Source organism: Saccoglossus kowalevskii, chromosome 16 (genome assembly GCF_978046115.1).
Source record: "Saccoglossus kowalevskii chromosome 16, keSacKowa6.1, whole genome shotgun sequence".
NCBI lineage: Eukaryota > Metazoa > Hemichordata > Enteropneusta > Harrimaniidae > Saccoglossus > Saccoglossus kowalevskii.
In genome coordinates this window covers 21,582,624-21,591,011 of record NC_140656.1, presented here as the reverse complement: position 1 = coordinate 21,591,011, position 8,388 = coordinate 21,582,624, and the positions used below count along the sequence as shown (strand labels likewise).

The following is an 8,388-nucleotide window of genomic DNA, read 5'->3' as shown; positions in this document are numbered from 1 at the left end:
AAAGTCTAATTTACAGTTTACAAAATACGCCACAGACAATGCCCTAGAGCACACCTTTCTTAGTTTGTAAAGGTTCTCCTCCCATAACGATTGCTTTCCAACACCACTGGCCTAATTTATGACAACCCTGCTCAGTTTCTGTCAGAAGTAATGGAATTAATTTTTCTCCCATAACATGGCCCAGCTTATACTAAGATTTGTTAAACGTGTTTGCTAATCGGCAAACCACATCGAGGTCAAGACTCGGTTAGCCTTGTTCAACTGGTTCGTAACCAGTCTTGTGATTGGTTGTTGACAAATGCTGAACAGGCCACGCCTCCAACGGTGTCGTGCGTTCGGACTAACCGTTAGGAATTCCTAAATGGAGTCAATTTGTGTAGTTTTCTTGATTTATTCTGCAGATATCGGTAAAATGTAGCGAAATTCGAAGGAGCAACTAATATTCTTTAACCTGGTATTTTTTTTAGATTTTATTTTTTTCGAGTTTAAAAAATGTGAGCTGGCTGGAGCCTTCATCCCTTGTCTATTTCTTACACTAGATACCAGCCGATACTCCCCCCCCCCCCCGCTCATAGAGACTGCGTATTACAGTTGATTATAGTTCCTGGGCTCCCTGTGGTCTACATGGGACTCTGAAGGCCCCGGAGAAAGCGTCATCTTACAACATTATTGAACTAAATTTACATTACAATCTCATGCTTCCGAACAATCTGATATTTATGCTGGATAACAAAGTATACAAGTACTGTCTACGATATACTGCAAAATGGAAATAACATACCTATTTAACCGTTGTTGATTTTTGTACAAAAATTCCAAGAACACAAAACAAACAACTGACAATCGACAAAACAAAAACGCTACACAGTCATGTAGCCACACCAGTAAGAAAAAGATACTGTGGAACTCATTGCAAATGTAAATACAAAATAAAAATGTCAGTGAATACAATATTTATTAATATGCAGCCTCCATGGACAAGTTCACAACTTCTAATATTGCAAAACCGTTAGTTGTGAACTGAACTGAACTTTAAATTTCATCAGGATTTCCACATGAAGTTACACAGACAGAAAAAAATGCAATATTAAGACAAGGAAAAATAATGCTTTTTTGTCAAGGCTATATCATAATTTCTCATACTTTGGGGGTATTTTTGTGAGTATACATGTATGCATTAAAATTATCACAACTTAAAATGTAATCATAGTACAAATGTAGAGTTAACAGAATTATCGAGTGATTTTGGATTTGTTGGAAAAGTAGCCAAAATGCTGTGACATGGTCTAATTGGTGGTGGGAATTGCCAAGCCAGTTTATAAAACAAGCTGGTTGGCGATCCGCTCAGCTCAAAAACAAGCAACATCATGTTTTCGGCTGCATGTTTTCCTAGATTTAAGGCATCATTTACAGTTCATTCATAGTTCAAAGTTGCGTTGGGATTACGTTGATACAGTGTAACAATGTTGGCGCCGGCGATCTCTAACCAGTGTGCAACGTAGCTAACAACAAAATATGTGCACAGGGTCTGCAATGCCTCACGGCGGGGGTGGGGGCAACTGATGCGGAATATATTCAAAATATATTCAAATACATTCTGCATCGTTCACGTTTGAAGTTCTGTCAACTTCTAACCGCATTAGTTCAAACATAGTTTTTAAATTTACTTCAGACTGAGCCGCGCAGGCAAGCAGACCCAGTCGCCTTTCTCCAAATATCTCTGCATCCATTGCAGCTCGCATGAACGGTTCATTTCGGTGTGCCATGATGTATGATGTAAAGTTGAACAAGCTCAACGTTAAATTTACATATGAATAGCTGTGAATAAATTATCATCAGCAGAAATTACCGGCAGCGCGCACTGTGTCATTTTTGAAAACATGTGCTGTGAACTTATTATCGTTATCGAATTTTCTATTTTGTGTTTGCTATGCTGACATTAATTGATCCACTAAAGGTGCAGTTATGGAACAAAGCAGATGCTGCATGTGTACTTTGATTGTGGGTATTAAAAATAGAAGCAGTGCCAGATTCTGCGGGAGTTGGTCCAGACGCTACTATGCTGGTGTTTTCTTTGGTATAGATGACGTTGTCGGAAACGCCCGCTTCGATCTCTACGGTCACTTCTCTATCAGAGGATTTGTTTTTATACCAAAAACTGGGAAACAGGATACAGGACATTTCTTGACTCTGTTTATTTTTGAGTTTGTTGGTGTAAGACCGAACACTAGCTTCGTTTTTATGTGCCGTGAAATACGTAATGTGTCTGGTTTCAACTCCTGCCGAATCTAACACAGTGCACGCAGTTGCCCTAACATAATGATGTGTATGAATTGTCAACAAATTTGCTGCTATCGAAATCTCTTTCATCATAGATCCCAATTTATTTTCATGAATACCAGACTGTGTCAGTAGGTGTTACATTTACACGGGTCCCCTGAAACAACCCATTTTGCAATTTGGACATATACATTTTGAAATGCTGCAACGGGACAATTTTCGCCGCCGGTAGCATACATTTTATTTTAGCCTGTGTTTCGAAATCGTCAAGGTAAATTTCATTAAAATTGGCAAAGCGTTCCTTTCTTTCCGTCTGGACGAATTCTCCGGTTTCTGCAAGAAAATCTTGCTCTGACAGCTCCCGAACATGATACTCGGCCATGTCTGTTGCAGACAACGAAAACATGTCGCAAAGAATAACATGCAAAAATTGTAGGTTGTACAATTTTTTTATTTAACCACTGCCAAAAAAATATATATGTATAATATCTTCATGCTATCAATATTACCCCCAAAATTTTCCTAATATTTAAATGCCCTTCCCATTATTTGTTTACGCATTAAACTTGTATTCATATTCTGGGGCTTTATTTGGAACACCATAACTGTGCATTATGCTCTATTTAACCATGGCTTGCATAAATTAAAACAGTCTACCAAACAATCACAATGATGCATTGATGGCAGTGATACACTCCTATAATATAATACCTGTTTAACCGACGTTATTTGTGTACACTAGTCATAGCGTACACAATTTCAAATCCAAGAACACAAAACAAACGACTGAAAACAAGTTACTGCGCATGCTTTGTCACCAAATACATCTTCTCTTTGTGATGTTCCTCCATCAAATTAAACAGCTTTTGGCTCCCATATTAGTCACTGCAGCTAGCACTTTGTCTTGTGTTGAAATTATGTCTAATTTAGATATTATGATTGTATATACATTTGAAATTTTATTTAGTACTAAGGGTGTATGCTGGAGGACTATAAAAATCTTCAAAATGGCGACACGTTTTGCATTCCGTCTCTGTTTGTTGTTATTCTCTATTACTTCTCTATTCTCCATGTAATTTATTTTGAAATTTTACCATTTATACTTTGCTTATTTCATTGAGACAATTATCACATGTTTTGTCATCAGAAATGATATCATGCCATAACCTTTGTTGTCTGGAAAACGCTTTATATTTCTCTTCTTTTTCTGATCTCAATGACACAAGAAGTTTTTCTTTTGTCCAAATTTGATTTATTGGGATTTGAGGTAGTTGGTTGTGTCTAACAACTTCACTAACATTTGAAGCAGCTGGATAGCTAGTGGTGTTGCTGCATCAGATGATAATATTGTTGGAGTCGGTATTGTTACTTCTTCCTTGGATGCAGCCAACACCTGATTCACAGTTCATCTGTTGAAATATAAAATAAAGTTAATCTTATTTTATATATAAGCCATTAATATACATCAAATGCAAAAACTTTGATCTGTTTTAACTTAGGACAATGCAGTGAGTATGAAATGTAATTTTGTCACTAAACATGATAATGCAGACATGAATACATCAATCTGTTGTTGTTATTTCAGACATTTTATATCTCACCTAATTATCTCTATAAGCTAAAGTGAAGGCAGAGTCTTACCTTTCTTTGATTGTACTTGGGTGAGAATATCCTCACGTCAGGTTGAGTATCTGAACAAACTAGTGAAGGCACGGTAGCTAAGGGTTGCGCTATTTCCCAGATTCAGATCAGACGACCGAAGTTCCTGGATGTTGGAGAATGGGAACTTCGGTACCTGTTAAAAGTACGTAAAATCAATAAATAACATTAACAATGTTTTAAAAAATACTCCCTAAACAAAGTTCTCGCGCTAGAATGTGCGAAAAACGCAATTCGTCTATCGCATGACGATCGACTCTAACTCGCGACTATGAGACAACTTTCCACCAACCCTTTTTGTTTGAAGGGTTAAAAATCAAAAACACAGGCACGAAAGTTGCTCGCAGCGCCAGTAAAGTGAAGGCAGAGTCTTACCTTTCTTTGATTGTACTTGGGTGAGAATATCCTCACGTCAGATTGAGTATCTGAACGAACTAGTGAAGGCACGGTAGCTAAGGCTTGCGCTATTTCCCAGATTCAGATCAGACGACCGAAGTTCCCGGATGTTGGAGAATGGGAACTTCGGTACCTGTCGGGATCTTTCGGCGATACGTCAATCACATCGGCCATTTATACTACAAAGCCAACAAATCTATCTGCTATCCATTTTTGATAAGACCACTGTATTGCCTTGGTGATTAATTTACAGTATTTTTCTAATACTCATTACACTTTATCCCGTGAGCAGTATTTTTGGACACCAGAGTTAGGCAATAAAAAATGTCACCCTGCTGTTCTTGTACTTTAATACATGACAAATGAAATGTCAGCCATTTTGAGTCAAATTTCAAGGAGTGTGGCTACAATTTTCTTACTTTGATTCTTACAAAAATAAAGTGAAGGCAGAGTCTTACCTTTGTTATAACTTCCTTTCGGTGAGTACGCACACATCAGGTGAATATCTAAAGCGATTCTAAGAGATGGTAGCCAAAGCATACACTAAGTTCTTTAGGTTCAGTTCAGACTACTGAAGTTCCCAGATGTTGGAAAGTGCGAACTTCGGTAACTGTCGGGAGCCTTCGTCGATACGTCAATCACATCGGCCATTTATACTACACAAATGTCCATTTCAGGATAACAACAGAAACCAAATACACAAATGTGAAGGGTGGCATTTAACAGGCACTAGAATATGTATTCACATTAGTATTGGAATGTACATGAAGTCAAAATGATACAACATTTTCTTTTCTTTTTAGGCAAAAATGTGCAATATTATAAATTTCACTCCCACTTTTTACTAATCATGTGTAGACCACTGAGCACCTGTATTGTAATATAATTTGCAAAACTGCTACATGCATTTCCATATGCATTATTTTCTACCCAAAAAATACAGTTAATGTGTTACCTAGAATGTATTTTTTATCATGGAATCAAATGGTACTTACCAAGAGTTTCTGAAGTTAAGAGAAACAAGCTCTTTGTCAACATAAACAGTTTCTCTTTCTCCATACTCTACCCTTAAGCAATACATGAAACATTACAAGAAGAAAATAAGATTATTTGAAACAACAATACTCCTGTAGCACACTGCAAAAAGTTACTAACAGTACTACCACAAGGCATCACCTAATTATGAATATTGATAGAATTTTGCCAACGCCGTTGATTGTGTTATTTTCTAGATGTTTCCATAAACAAACTCATGAGTATAATCTGATTTTTAGCATTTTATTAAACAAATGACAGTTCTTCAACCTCCTATGGAGGATATTCAATAATTTTTAAAACTGATTTTTCTTTTGTCATTTGAAATTGCACATACGCATTGTTTTTGGACAGGGAAGGAGTCCATGATAGTGGGAGGGTTATGTTCCATATTTGGGTGCATTCACACACTTTCACTCACACATACAAGAATACAATTGTTGACATCAAATTTAATTATTATGATTTATTAATGGTTATTGCTCTATGGATATACTTTAATTTTCAAAACTGATTTTTCTTCTATAATTTCAGAAATATTTGTTTTTGTTTCCTGAAGCTCTGATGCAGGGTAAGAGTCTGTGTATACGTTGCCGGCAGGACAACCCCTTCTCCTTCACGGTGTACAGGTGGACCATGGAGGGTAGGTTGGTAGAGAATGACCTGTAACACAACTGAACATAACAATTTGTCAATGTATATATATTCATATGAATCACCTATGTTGACTTTCACTTCATCTTTTATCTTATCTCAATCACACTTGATCACATTTTATCATTGTTTAGGCAATTTAAATTTAATTACCATGTTATGTACAATGCCAAGTGCTGTACTGAGTACCATTGGGACATTGGCAAACCTGCCATCTGGCAAAGTTGCAGTTTTATCTTCTCTTCGATTATTAAATGTTGATACTTGGATGGTACAGTATCAATCCTTGGCACCCATGGCATCCTTATCCTTCTTGTTGCCATATTCTTAAACCACATCCAGCTGTAATGTATTTAGTGCCCTGACCAACTCCCGATGTCTCTTTTTTTTCTGCTCTATTCTGTCTTTTTTTTTTTGCAGCTTCTACCTTTCATCTGTTTTTGGACTGCTTGTTCTCTTCTGGCTACATCAAAAAATGGAGGTGCTCTTGTTGAATTTTTAGGGCAGTTGGTCCATTTACAAAATTTGGATATTTTGATGTCTTTTTTCAATTTCTTTCGGGCTCCAGTAAGTGGATATGTAAAAATATTGGGGAGTGTTGATGCATGTGACTGCTGTGGTGGTGAGTGTCCTTGTGATGTTGATGGCTGTATGTGTGATGTTATGGTTGCGGTGGTGTTGATGGCTGTTCATGCTGTTGTAAGTAACACTAAATTCTAAATGACGGACTTCCTGGCAAGTTGTAACCCTCTTCAATGCGCTTCCTATATTTTTCTTTTTTTGGTGTGGTAAAACTACTTTCAACCAATTCCTATAAGGAAAGGTCACTTGGCTGTGGTGTGTCAGTATGGTCTTCAGTGTTTTCTGCTGCGAATGTCACTGAAGGCTTAAGGAGCGTGTCGCTTATCTTCGATCTATCAATGGGATATATTCCTCTTTTCACGAAACCATCTGATATGTTTTTGGGGCTGGCGCTTTCATCCAAGCTTGTCGAATAATATTCTTCTTTTCCAGGGTTGGTTGTAATATATTCCTTTATACAGCATGCTCCCATGCCTTTTTCAATGGAGAAAATAAACACACATCAAGAGGTTGCAGAAAGTGAGAAGCATTTGGGAGCAGTCTAGTCTGTAAAGCAATATATTATGGTCTCAAGCTACTTTGAATGTCTCCATGTCAATGTGTGACTCGTGACCATCAAACAACAGAGCAACTGGTCTTGTGGGTGGCAAGATTGGAATCAAGTGGTTGGCAAACCAAGAATAGAATGCCTCAGAATCCATCCAACCGCTCTCTGTAAAATAGCAAATTGATCCTCTGTTGCACCTGCTATTGGGTTCCAGGACTTGGGGGGGGGGGGGGGGCGTTTCATTGGGAAAGGGTAGTTCAGTGGGATTGAACCACCAGCTGCATTCACTGTAGTAAGAGCAGTTATTTGGCCTTGGTTACTTGCCACAATCTGAGGAAAATTACTCTTTGCTGGCCCCAGTACCTTGCCAGTCTTCACTCAAAAAAGCGAAAAACCACTCATCACAGTTCCAAATACATGGCGGTTTATCCAACGAATCATGGTCAAATCACGGAACCAGGCATCTACTTGCTCCTTCGACACTTTCGCACGCTTCATGTCCAGTTTTCTGGTGTTGACCATCTTCACTTGAGGATTGCGCTTGATGAATTGCCGGTACCATTTGTTGCCGGGTAGATTTCGTGGGTCCTTCTTACTAGTGTCAAGACTCTTTCTAACTGTGTACAGTAGTTGTTCCTCTGTCACTCCAAAGCCTCTTTCTGCCATTCCAATAATCCAGTCAGCAAGCTGACTCTCTTTTTCTGTAGTAAGAAAAGGGGGTGGTCCACCATGTTTGCCAAACTGTGTTCTTCCGGAAACACGGTCTCCAAGTATGGATCTCTTTATTTCCCATTTTGCTGCTGCCTTCCTGATCGACATCTTGTTTTTCGGTCACATCAATGAAGGCTTTCTCTAATGCAGTTCTAGACATTTTTGAATTACTCTAGAATAACAATAAAAGGTCAGATAATAGGAATTGTGTTAATTTAATATCTGCTCATAACCTTTTCGCTGGGTTTAGTATAAATTGAAGAAAATACACAGCAAAGTAAACAAAGAAAAAGGGAGAGTTACATCAGAACCAGAAACTAATCTTTTCATTAGCCTAAAGAATGACCCTTATTGTATAATAATAGGGTTATCATAAAAATGGCACAACGTATTAGGAGTTAGTTGATACAATTGCTGTCCTGCTTTAATGAACATTTGGTATTCTTATGATAATATCAGAAAACAATTCTCACCTGGTAAAACACTTGAAAATACTGAAAACAATAAGAGCAGTTAATGAGCTT

At 37.7% G+C, this 8,388-nt stretch overlaps 1 pseudogene; it reads right to left on the bottom strand.

The window, feature by feature from the left end:
* Window positions 1–6,733: 6,733 nt before the first annotated feature.
* LOC144354653 (uncharacterized) lies at window positions 6,734–7,978 on the bottom strand (annotated as a pseudogene).
* Window positions 7,979–8,388: the final 410 nt, after the last annotated feature.